This window comes from Struthio camelus, chromosome 1 (assembly GCF_040807025.1).
Source record: "Struthio camelus isolate bStrCam1 chromosome 1, bStrCam1.hap1, whole genome shotgun sequence".
In the NCBI taxonomy this organism is placed as follows: Eukaryota; Metazoa; Chordata; class Aves; order Struthioniformes; family Struthionidae; genus Struthio; species Struthio camelus.
Genome location: NC_090942.1, coordinates 110087596 through 110099198, shown reverse-complemented (window position 1 = coordinate 110099198; position 11603 = coordinate 110087596). Strand labels below are relative to the sequence as shown.

At 36.0% G+C, this 11603-nt stretch overlaps 1 long non-coding RNA gene across 2 annotated transcripts; it reads right to left on the bottom strand.

Moving 5' to 3' along the window:
* Positions 1 to 585: 585 nt before the first annotated feature.
* On the bottom strand, positions 586 to 10653 carry LOC138061357 (uncharacterized). Of its 2 annotated transcripts, none has more exons than XR_011134992.1 (3): positions 10429 to 10653; positions 6667 to 6816; positions 586 to 5731 (listed from the first exon to the last, which is right to left on the bottom strand). It is a non-coding gene; the product is annotated as an uncharacterized lncRNA (long non-coding RNA). The 2 variants fall into 2 exon arrangements; XR_011134993.1 differs by having other exon boundaries at positions 10475 to 10653.
* Between the last annotated feature and the right edge of the window lie 950 nt (positions 10654 to 11603).

The following is an 11603-nucleotide window of genomic DNA, read 5'->3' as shown; positions in this document are numbered from 1 at the left end:
TTTTAAAGGCAAGCTTATCTTCCTGATGTGACAGGAAGAAATGTTTTTTTTTGTTTTGTTTAGTTTTGTTTTTCCCACTGTGTGGAATGCTTTTGTGTAATCCCACTTAAAATCAGGAATGGAGTCGGCCTGAGTGTAATATAATATGCGTTTAGATGGCCAGTCTTTCTGACCAAAGAAATAGCTGTGCTATATCTTTCCAGATGTCCTCCTTATGGGGCAGTTCTGCCAACAATTAAGAGGTTCCTCCAAGTCAAAGCTAAGTGAAGGTATGTCTTTCACACATGCCCAAACTATCCTACAGGTAACGGATATTGTATTGTGTCAGACACCAGTCTCCTAAGAAACATAGGTGAAAAGTCAAACAATTCAGTGGAGTGTACCAGAATACTCATGAGAGTCTATTCAATATCCACAGAGATATCAAGTAGAGCAATGGTAATGAAAATGGAGATATGTATGGGATCTTTGACAATGGAATTAATGATTAACTCAGATTTACTGTCTCCTGTTGGATTGCGTTCAGGTTAATATAGAAGAACTACTGAAACAGTATTGATTTTTGAAAAAAGGTTTATCATTGCAATTAATGTATTTGTTACCATATCCAAATTCCCTGTGTATTACTTGTTCTGACATTGTGCAGAAAGTAGAATAATTGCAAAGAGCAGAGGAGCGTATTTCAGCTCAAACAGCAGTGCAATCAGGTGGCTGAACTAGAACTGTATTTCCAGTTAAGGTGAGTCAAAACCAAAAGGAATAGGTAGCTTCCTCAAAGTCTTGTGCCGTCCTTACAGCAGCCCAGTTTGGACCTATTTCGACCAACAGATCATCCTGTCTGTCAGTAACTATCCTTTTATTCAGGATGGCTAACATGGGTTAAAATAGCAATGAACACAACAAAAGCTCAGCTTAAACTCTGGTAAGCATGGTAAATGGCTTTCTTTGAAAATGAGAGCATCAATCTCAACAAGAAGCTGACGATTCTACACAAACCTACTGGTCAAAGGCAAGGAATTAATCTCAACCCATGTTATGATTTTAATCAGAGCAAGCTCTTGCTAGACGTATGCCAAGCAGTTGAAATTTGAACAATTATAGATGCCTTGTCTCATCCATCAGACCTGCTGGGAAGGATTCCATAAATCTTCTTTTGCTGCTTGTCCATTGATGTGATAAATTGGCATTTTTCTAAGTAGTACTATTTCATTGCCTATATGTTTTGATATGCCCCAACAACTGGGTTTACCCAGTTTCCCTCTTGCTAAGGTAAACCTAGTGCATCAAGTTACATTTTAATCTGGTGTTCTGTCTAGTAGATTTTATGTTGTAATAACAACATTATCAGAGGAACATTACAAAGGAATAAGTCCAGGGCTTAACAGTATGAAGCTAGAAGATAGCCACAATATCTTAATACCATTTTAATATAAGCATGGTATGTTTATAACATAGATTTGAACAGCTGAAATAATGCCCCCCCATTTTCTGTAGTGGACTGAATTATGTTGTGCTTTGCCTTCAAGCATCAGTTAGAAGTTCCTTCACAAGATCAATATTTATTACCAACTAAACATTAAGAACATCCCTTCTGAAAGTAGAATTTTCAGAACAAATTCTTTTCCATGTAAATTTGTTCTGTTTTAATTGCCTATCTAGTTTTTACACAGTTCTACTTACACAATAACGGTGGTACTAGAGAGAAGTTCTTTTTGAGTGCGTTAGCAAATATTTTCTCAATTTACTTCTATAGAGTATTCTGTATCACTGAATGCAAAGAAATGATTAATTAATGAATTGTATAGTAAATAAATTAGACAGTGATATTCTGGCTGTTAAGCCACAGGCATTGTTGCACACAAAGAGAAGGATCCTTCTTCCAGAAGGAATATAGAATTATACAAGCTCATCTCCATTCAGCCCCAGGCACCCACACTCCCCACTGGCAGCTGAGTATTTAATTTCTTGGTGCATTTCTATTATTAATTTGTCTAACAGAAACAATTATCATCAAATTATTAGGCCTACTCTCATAATCAGCATTGCATTACTGAAATCTATAAAATCAATCAAATCTGCACGGATTTAGGCCAAATTAGAATCTCACTTCACCAGTACACAGAATAAAGGAAATATGTTTCTCTCAGGGCATGCATATGACGTTTATCTCCACTTAGAGGTGCGCATTGGAATCAGATGATAGTCTTCAGTGTAGCCTGCTGTATCTTTGTGCAACAGACCTTGTTGTGAGCTTAGGAGTGTGCTGTAGAAAAGACATATTCCGTTATGCAAGGCTGAAAAACTTGTTGCTGCAGTCAGCTATAAAATGAAGGAATTTTTTTAATGGTAAGAAAACAAGGATTAAGATCTCTGGGGATACACAGCAGAATCTACAATAGCAGTCTCCCCCTAAGCCAGATAAGAAAGCCTATTAGGCAGATGGTATCACACATGAAAAAAGTGATCAAGCTGTGAGAAAGAGAGCCAGATCTACTTAGTGTGATAATTAGAAAAGAAAGAGCCCCAAAGGAAGTGCAGGAGAGTAAAAGACAACATCACAGCTGAAAAAAGTGGTGGAGATCGTCATTTGGTCCAGGAATAGGTCAGATTAAGCTAGGAAGAATGAAGGCCTGTGAAATTAGTGGGCTGAATTTAAGGAGAGTTTGCATATCACATTATGGGATTACAGTTTGTTATCACATTGAAAATAGTATTGATCTGATTCCTGTCTGGTTCCAAAAGGAGTTCAGGAATTTGAACGGCAAAAACCTACTTGCTTTTTTTTTCCTGTGCTCTCCCCAGGAAGCCAAATTCTGTATTTGCTTGCCGATGCATATGTATAAACAGCTGCAGAATATGAGTTTTAGAGTCTGCTCTCACGCAACTTGATGAGAAGACATTTAGCACAATGGACTTCAACTTAATTTAAAATCACTGTGCAGAGGAAGTTATGTAGATACCAACTGACATGTCTCAGTACCCAAAACGAAGCCAATAAATTAGATCCATGCAGTTATCTCATAGAATAGTTGTATTTCAAAGTATCAAATCTTAAAAAAGACTTCCCATGTTTAAAAGTTGCTTAATAATAAATCTAAAAAATATGAAACATGAGGGTTGTTCCCCTCTTTCCAATGCCTCAAAGTCTCTTTTCAAGTGTTAAGAAGGAATTTCCTTCCTGATATTCTCTTTTTCCTCCCTACCATAAAGATTTTTAAGTGCCTAAATATTCAAACAAATACTTCAGTACTTAACAGGTATCTATCAAAAGCAAGTGCTACAGTGCAGTGTACAAGGCAACTTTAGCAACATGGATGCTGTGTTTAGGTCACTTAGAACCTGAGGCATACTGACCTGTACAGGTATTTTATTCCCTTGAATTTTTCTGTAGACATCAGATTTAGAGAACAAGCAAACTGCTGCTAGCAGATTTTAATAAGTTTTTTTTTGTTTTAATAATTAAAAATATTATTTCAAAACTCTACAGACTTTAATTTAAAAAATTGTCACAGTTTGTGACCTTCATCAAGGCTGGTATTAAGATTAATCTTATTTCAAAGTCACACTTCAAAGTGATCCTAGTTTCAGCCTTTAAAACAATTAAGTTACCCTGCTATCTTGACTTCACAACATAAAAATAATGTAGCTCAAGGAGTAAACTTTCATAGTCATGAAAAAAAATTCTTATTTAACCATCTATTTCCAAAAAAAGTTAATGGGAATATTTCTATTGGTTTTGGGAGGGAAGAAAGTTCAAACAGTTTTTCAATGATAGAGTTTTGAATGGAGGCATTTTTGTACCTACTCACACCAGTTTAGGCCTGTATTTTCCTGGGTAATGAGCAGCTTCACTAGTTTCCAAGGTTACACAGAAGAACTCATAGCTGACAATGATGGTTCTTCCCCATGGGAACTCCTTTCAGTCACCATTAGTTTCTTTTCGCTAACAGATGAGAATTATGTTCATTCATAAAAGACATTGTACAGTCTCAGCCTATTTGTTTGCGTGGTTTGACCTTATTTACTGTTTTTATGTAAAAAGATAGAACTAGGTATAATGAATGAAGGCTAATTAAATATTGTATAAATGGACTATCACTATCACTTTTGCATTCTTCCTTTCAGTTAAATTTACTGTCCTTTATGTGGCTATCAGCAGAAAAGGTAAATAGCCTCTTGGCACCGCATACTTTTATGAGTACTTCTGGCATCATTTCTAATTCATCCCTACCTATACCAAGCATCTTTTATTATTTTGCAAGGCTTTTTAAAATTCGCTTTTGTTTCCCTTATTTTTGAATGTCCTGTGTTTCTACTTCATCTCATTTTTGGTCTCCTTGCAAGGAAAAAAAAAAAAGAAGTATTAAAGGTAAGGGGTACCAGAATGCTGTTGCTTATTGTCTCTTTTTTATTTTTGTTTTGGCTGGTTATTTTAAAAGGAGGGTGAGTTTGTGAAATTTCTAATAGAATTATTCCTTTGGTGTGTTTTATTTTGTTTTGTTTTTAAAACAAATTTCTACTTGCTCCAGGTAGAATGTTGCACAGATTCATATTCCAGAATAGAGGAGAGCTTTGAAGTGCCTTCTTTCCGGGTGCTGGAAATTTGAAGAAAAAACTGACAACAAACTCTGAATGTGCATCCACATCTCGTATAAAGATCTGTAGTGCTTATCACAACCAGGTATTGAAATTTTTGTAATCTCAATGTTAAAATTTGAAGGATAATATTAATTCATACTTGTGAAGTCCTCTGAGTTCTAGAGGGAGAGATAAAAAAGGAGGGGACTTATCAGTACTTCTAATCATATCTTCCAGGCACTGCTATTGATCCAAAGACTAATGCTTACACTTTAATTTTTGTATTTATTTGGTCATTTTGCTTAAAGTCTTCATAGCTATTGGATTTTGTAAGCCTTTGACGCACAGAACTCTTGCTTATTTCAGTAGAATTTAGACAACGATATAGGTTTTAAAAACATTATTCTGTGTTCACAAGTCAATTCAAATGCTTTTTGCTTTTAACTTCAAGTCCAAAATATAGATTCTCAAAAAACTGCTCAGTGAAGCGTCACAAGAAGGGTGTCTAAATTCACAGACACAGAACAGCATTGGTTCACCCAAAGCCTGACAGCCCCCACTTTCTTCTATCCTCAGTGCACTGAGGTTCAGAGTTGGACCTCACCTCTGTCTCTCTTGCCCCTAGCAATCCATCATTGGTCCTTCCACCCTGGGCCACAGTGAAGCACAGCAGAGAGGGGAGGTCATGCCAGCAGGCCCTTGTCACAAAAACAGTGACTAGAATATTCCTAGCACTCGGACAACCCAGGTTCAGGTTCTCTCCAGGCTGAATGAAAGCAAAGGAACAAACTGTGGTACTCTGACGCCATTCTGTAAGTCCTCTTCACAAAAATTATCAGAATATTTACCAGTCCACTCTGAAATATAGCTGCTCAGCTCTGTAGTGGTTACAGCTTTTACATGGAAAACCTGAAATAGGTAAATTGTGCGTAAGACTTATCTTTGATTCCTTGCATTTTTTTTCTTGTATATATCTACATCCAAAAGTCATGAGTCATAAGACAACTAGAGCCTAGTGGTGGCGTTGGTTGATGCTGTTTCTTCTATTTCTTTCGGAGTACGTGAACCTTGTTTGGTGGTCTTACTGTCTATGCAAACTGTAGGAACAGTATACATTACACTTGCAGGAAGTAATCGTTTAGAATATAGCAATCTGAAAAAGAATATGATGAAGTATTAAAGGCTGCTCGTCTGCTGTAAAAATGATATTAAGTAATAACGTAATATGCTCAGCTAAATTACATAATTTTTGAGTTATTGGAGGTTGTAAAAGCACTTAAAAGGTTATTGACATTAGTTTTGGGTGAAGAAGTCACATATTGCAGTAATAATGACAACTCCTTAACAATTAAGTAAAATATGCATTTTAATTGTTACCCCATTCAAAGGTTCTGCTTTTTCCTGATGCATTAACAAATGGAATAATTTGTCTTTGCATTATTTAATTTTCAAAATAGAGAAATCTCAAAAAATTCTGTTGCGTTCTTCTTGCAGCAAATAATACTTGATTCTGATTTGGGTTTTTTTTTTTTTTCTTTTGAATTTAATATGATGAAGATAGAAAATCAGCATAAAAATCAATATCTTGCAACCTTTGTTTGTATTAAAATAGTTACAGTTATGCTTAATGCTATTTACAGATGGCAGATACACATTTCTGAAGCTGAGTAGGTGGTTTCTTTGAACGCTGTGGCGTGAGTAATCTGTACTATTTTCTATGCACATGTAGTGCTTTGCATCACAGAGCAATTATTTTTCAAATAATAATTGAAATAATTATTTAGTAATAACTAGCAATAATAAAAACAGGAATAATTTAGGAATAAGACTAGCAGGGAAAAAAACAGAAGTCTGCATGTCTCATTCTTTATGAGTTAAGTAAATGAATTATTTAGGTCTGAAACACACGGTCTTTATTGTCCTTTGGTCATACGTCATACAGTAAATCTACTGTAAAAATAAATGACTCAACTGTTATTAATTACATTAAACTAGAATTTTGTTTGGTTTTTGATTGTTGACAAAAGAGTTTTAAAGCCTACAGAAAATCCAGAGAAAATTACCCTTTTATATGCAGTGAGACCATACCTTTGTTTGCTCACATGATAGCTGTAGGGTGCTGAAGGCGAAGGGAGAAGCAAACGGGGGACGGCTCGGTATCAGCTGCGGGAAAGGAGGGTGCCTCTCAGGGGTTATCATATACGTTGTACCAGTTCTTGCTGCTAAGTTGTGCTGTCCCTAAGTGTAAAAGATTTTATATTACAAATAAATTCCCTTAGTGTGACCTACAATACATAAAATAATTCTTTCCTTTTCAGAATCCTCCCACAGTGGAAAAAGATAATATATCTTAACCATCTGAGGGTGCTAAGCTGAGCTACAGACAGCAAGGCTATGTCATATTAGCTTTAGTCAAAATATCATTTATATGCTTCTAATAGAGATAATATGGAGTTGATCTTTCTCCTCTTGCTAGTATCTTATGCAGTAATGGTAACTTTATCTTCTTTGTCATTCTATTTTAACTCTGTGCATTTTTCTTGGTTCACCTAGCTGACTGATGATTTTTTCTGGAAGTTCTGATTTTCTCAATTTGCGATGCTTTGACCCCTTGTCTTACCCTTTTCATTTACTCTATATTATTTTTGGTGACAGTACTGTCCATTAAAGGCTTGGCAAAGTTGTCTTGCTAAGTTAAGATACCTGCTTTTTGTCTTTTCATTAGGAGTCACCCACTACTGCCACTTAGATCCTCATGTTTATGATGACAGAATTACACATATGTACATACCCTTGCTTCATTCTGCTCTTTTTTGTTCTCATTTCTCATACTGCAAGCTGTGTGAAAACTTGTGATAAAGGCTCATCAAAGTCTTCAGAATTCTCCATTTCTCTGCCTAAATTGCTTTTGTCATTCATTAGTCCCCAAGAGGTTCATTTTTCAAAACACTCCATAAAATTATTTGTTAATGTCATAGATATGCTTACCACACACAAGTTTTGGTGCTGCTTTGAAAATATAAACTTATATATTCTGTCTATTTCTAGATATAGATGTAGCACTGAACCTCAACTTCTTAAATTCATTAGAGTTCTATTGATTTTTTTTCTGTGATTTACTAGCCCCTATTCTACTACGTATAGTATTTCAGCAGATAGTTTCTCTGGGCCACTGTCACCTCAACAGGAAAACATTACCAATCCTCTAATAGGCAGAATTAATTCATGTCCGGTTTTCTTTAGTTGCTCATACTTTTAGCGAAGAAAAAAATAAAGTAATAGCTCCCTGCCCTCCCTTCACTGGAAACTATTTTTTTCAAGTCAGTCAAATTTAGCCTCTGGCATATTCTACTGATAGGAAACACAAGTATTTATGCTCCTCACTGCTAAGTTTCAGACTTGGTGTCAGCTTGCCAAATGTTTTTAATGCTTTTTTAACCTTCAATGGATTCCACATTTAGTAACATCCACACATGCACACCACTACAACAGGATCTGAACTCTATGTTTTGCTGGTGACTTTTCATCATCTGTGCTGATCAAGCCACCTTTGTCATGTTCCAATTTACTTTGTGAAGTGGCTAAATCTTTATTTATGGTCTGGCTGGACGTTCTCCCTGGTGGGTTGCTTCTACAAGGCACTGGTCTCCATCTCGGCAGTGGTCTAAGTCTGAAAAGTTCAGAGCACTTGCAACTTTATGGAAATATACGGCACCTTTCAGTATTGATTTCCAGATTAAACCACAGCAAGTGTAGTGCTTTCCTATCACAATATTCTGGTTAGGATGATTTCCCTCTTTTTATTGAATTTGTAGTAAGGTAGGTTTTTCCTCAGTTTATTTTTCTCTACTCCACAAGTCCTAGTAAATTTGGATGTACAGCAGTGTCAAAATATCAATGGAAGTAGTTTTTCTATATTAGATAATTTAAACTGAGTGATACTAAAATCTATTCACTTCTCCCTTGTGTATCTTTTTATATGTGCCTGTGTCTGTCTGTCCTTTCTATCATCCTGTTTATCCATAAGGGGTCAAACAAACTAAGAACTGTAAGTTTATGTGCCTACAGTGCATAACCAGTTCTCACAAAATGTTGTCTTAGGCTTTCAGGATTGGTGATCCCAAAGGTAAGATCTGTGATGAGTTCTTCGGGCTCATGTCAACTTCTATCTACAGCAGGATAAATGCAGACCAGCTCCTGGCCAGTTAAATAAATGTCAGTACTGCGAAAGTGCTGTGAGATCAGACTTAAGCCTCCTTTCCTTTTCCAGATCCTTTGTCTACTTAGTATCCATATCCAGAATTATGTGTTCATATTATTGCATATCTGGTAGAAAATTAGGCTAGTTATTATTTGCTAACTTTAAAACAATCAGAAGCCCAGGCACACACAGGCACGACTGCTCTTCTTGCTGTTCTCAATGATCTTGCTGCACAGAGCCAGACAAGAGCTGACATAAGGATTACTGCAGCTGGTTTACACTAAGAACTCTCTGCCCTTGAGAAATTCCCTGAGTACCCTTTTAGCATTTCTGAGAGTTTCCTTTGTCCTTAATCTTGTTCTATGCATATTTCCGTGGGCAACATGCAATGGCTTTTGAATTCAGTCCTCAGAGCTCTCCATATATGAGAGAAAAAGAAGTCCTGTGTTCACTTATACTCCTTCATTTACTGAGAATGCATGAAGCTTTATATCTTAATCTTGCCTGCTGTTATATCTACTGAATATTTTTTCCATATTCTGATTTGACCAACTTGAAGAGTAATTTCTTTTATTTGGTGTGGGCTATAATGGAAAACAAAAGAAATGTATGTGTAAAGCAATTCACCAGTACATTTGGACACAAATTCCACTGCTCAGACAGGTTGCTTTTGTGGATTTGGTGAAGTAATGCAACTTTTCTTTTTTTTTTTTTTTTTTTGGTCCCCTATTGTTTCTGACTTGGTGGTAAGATCGTGTATTATGGTCCAAATCTTGTAAATGCCTTCTTCTGAGTGTAGAATTTAGTGCTATGACTAAAGCCACTGAAGACGGTAAATATGTAATATTTCTTTCCAAATAATAGATAAAGAGCAAAGTGTTCTGCTTTCAGTAAGTAAAGCCATTTTAGCTAAGCAAGTTTTATTCTATTACAAAACATTAACTACAGATTTGCAAGCCAGTTTTTTTTTTTTTAAGTCCTTAAAATAAACCAGATCAACTGCCTTGCATTAACATTGTCTTGTTAAAATAGTTGAATCACAGAGTCTAAAATTTCAGTGAATGTCAGTCTTACCTGGAATAATGATGTGTGGATATTAAAACACTCTCCATCTGTTCCTACTTTCTTTTGTTATAAAAAAATAAATCATTCAAGTAGGTAACTTAACCCCCAAACTAACTAAAATGATATTTGCATCAGAAATTTGACCATTAAATTAATTTCATAAAATGTTCATAATATCAAGAACGGAGGAAGGAGGGTATGGAAAGAAACAGAAGGCCTACTCCCACCCTTCCATGCCCACTAAACCTTACATTTCACCTCTGAAAGGGTTCTGCTGTGCACATACTCCACAGACATAATGGGCAAAAACTCTCCACCGCATTAATCTAGGTTTATGACGGTGCAAATTTGGAGGATTTTTCACTGGTTATAACTCCATGGAAATTCATGAATATAATCCTGCAGTGATGAAATGAGGAATTAGGCCCTTTATTTTTAATAAAACTGGTAATATTATCAAAGTACTTTCCTCTCTTGAAATCTAATATAAAGTTCGATCCTGAAAACCTTTGCAAACACATATCCACTGCAAGGACTAGATCTTCTGAAGTTATTGATTTTATTTAGGGTAGCTGGAACCATACCTTTTTATATGACGGGCCAGTAAGCACTAGGGAAATCAGGCTTTACCTTCTTTGCTGGGGGAAAGGCGAGATGATGAAGGCTCAGTAAAGGGGCAAGGGACGGTCGCTGGTGTGAGTAGCACCTCCGAAATCATTTGCCGGTTGCTGTGGTCCTGGACTGAATCAAATCTGTTTAGGTCTGATGGCTTTGCTGACTGCTGTAGTGGAACATTTACATTTTGCCCTTCCGCTGCTGTTCAGAGATAAATATGACATTTTGTCAACTCACTAATAGGAACTGATGCCAAACTCAGCCTGCTTCAAGGTCATGTGATTTGCTCATAATTCAGGGGTACAAAATTGCTTCTTTGGTATGTGAATCTTAGCATGTTTCAAGGAGAAATGCATTCTCCCTTTCTCCTCCTACAACTAATTGTGTGGACACAGAGAAACAGCACAGAAAGAAGGCCCTTCAGATTTCCACAATGCTGCCCTTGAAAATGTGAATTTACTACTCATAAACAAGTGTGGTATTATATTTAGTTACAGAATCCAAAGTAACAAAAGTGTAACACACAGCCTGACACATAGCATCCTTTGTTAGCAGTTGACTGAGTTATTTTATATAAATAGTTTTATTTACTATGTGTGTTTTACATTTTTCTTCTAATACTATTAAGGAAGACAACTTTGGATCAATTTACTTGGAAGCCATTTACTCAACCAAGGTGAAATGTATAAAGCACTCAGTATCGCAGATCTATTTGGCCTGTTTCCATCTGTTTGTGCATTTTGCCCTTCAGGCAATTTTTATTAGTTCTCTATTTGTATTTTTTCAGTGTGTCCTTTCCCTATAAACAATAAGTTGTTAATAAATGAGAAAAAGACCATGAAATATAAATAATGACAGGAGTAGAATGTTTGAAGAACCAAGAATATCACTTCAGGAGGTTCATTTACTATTTCTTCATAACTTTGTCACCTATTTGCTCCTTCAGTCTTTTGCCTTTTAAATTCTCATATGTTGCTTATAAGCAGACTCAGACCAGCCTCTGCAATTTTTTGATGCTATTGTGAGAAATGCAAACGAATGATGACCTGCAAAGATTGATTTTTCTTTCTTCTTTTCTAAGTCTGCTTCATTTTCGTGTCGAGTTGAAGACCTTATATTCTGGGATGGCCTGTAACACAGAAGG